The sequence below is a fragment of the Chrysochloris asiatica genome, unplaced genomic scaffold, assembly GCF_000296735.1.
Source record: "Chrysochloris asiatica unplaced genomic scaffold, ChrAsi1.0 scaffold00041, whole genome shotgun sequence".
Lineage (NCBI taxonomy): Eukaryota > Metazoa > Chordata > Mammalia > Afrosoricida > Chrysochloridae > Chrysochloris > Chrysochloris asiatica.
The window spans coordinates 17,499,068-17,500,716 of record NW_006408559.1 but is presented as its reverse complement, the minus strand read 5'-3'; positions in this window follow the sequence as shown (position 1 = coordinate 17,500,716).

Sequence of the window (1,649 nt, the reverse complement as noted above, 5' to 3'; positions counted from 1 at the left end):
GCATCCATAGGTGTAGGTCAAGTTCATCAAATTGTATCAGATTACTCTTTTTTTTCCCCTCTTCTTTCTTCTTCTAGTTGAGTTCTGATCATCCAGCCATTGAAGCCAGGTCAAATGGGTATTATCTACAAGTGTGGGTGTTCTTATGCATATGCCCTCTCTTCTTATCAGCAGGGTGCTTCACTCTCCACTCTAGTCCTCTGTGGCTATGTCACTGACTCTGGGTCCATGAGTCCCCAGGTCTTGCCATACTGCTGGCCAATCAGGTCTCCACCCAGGTTCCCAGGAGTCTATTGAACGTGGTAGGGCTTAGCTAGCAGCTTCGTTGCTGTTTTTCCCTCAATTCCCCTTTTGATTTCATCTTGTGTGATGCTCTTGATGTCATCCCAAAATTCTTCCAGTTTTCAGTCATTAGTGTCTAATGCATCAAATCCGTTCTTGAGATGGTCTGTAAACTCAGCTGGAGTATATCCAAGGTCATGTTCAGACTCTCATGGAATTCTGTTCATTTTCTTTGGCTACAGCCTGAACTTGCATATGAGCAATTGATAGTCTTTTCCACAGTCGGCCCTTGGCCTTGTTTCAGCTGATGATATTGAACTTTTCCATGGTGTCTTCCCACAGATATAGTCAAGTCGATTCTTGTGTATTCTATCTGGTAAGGTCCATATGTATAGTCACTTTTTTTTTGCAAAATTTATCATGTGCTTTCTAGCATCATTTCTATTACCAAGGCCATATTTTCCCAACTAGTGATCCTTCCTCTGTGTTTCCAACATTAACATTCCACTCACCAGTAATTGTTAATGTGTCTTGATTGCATGTTTGATCAATTTTAAACTGAAGAAATTGGTAGAATTCTTCAATTTCATCATCACTGACTTTAGTGGTTGGTACATAAATTTGAATAATAGTGGTATTAACTGATGTTCCTTGTAGGCATATGGATGTTATCCTATCACAAACAGCATCGTTCTTCAAGAAAGATCTTGGAATAATCTTTTTGACAATGAATTTTTCTCCAATCCTCTTGAATTTGCCTTTCCTGCCATACTAAATCATATGATTATTCAAAATGGCCATACCAGACCATCTCAGCTCACTAATGTCTAGGATATTAATGTTTATGCAGTCCATTTCAGTTTTGAAAATTTCCAATTTGCCTAGATTCATACTTAGTACGTTTCACATTCTGATTATTAATGGATATTTGAAGCTGTTTCTCCTCATTTTGAGTTATTTCCCATCAACAAATGAAGGTCCTGAAATCTTTGCTCCATTCATGTCATTATAGTCAACTCTACTTTGCGGTGACAGCTCTTCTTCAGCGGTATTTTGAATGCCTTTCAACCTGAGGGATTCATCTTCTGGCATGGTATCTGACAATGTTCCACTGCTATTCATAAGATTTTTAGTAGGTAACCATTCAGTAGGCTGTCTCTCATTCTTTCTAGTCTGTCTGTAATCTCCACTGAAACTGTCCTACATGGGTGATCCTGCTGGTATTTCAAATACTCGTGGCATAGCTTCCAGCATGATAGCAACACACAAGACACCACAGTACAACAAACTGACAAATGAGTTATGGTGGGTCCCATATAATATTGAGAAAATGGGAGCATCCTTGGGGTCAATTTTCAAGATCTAGA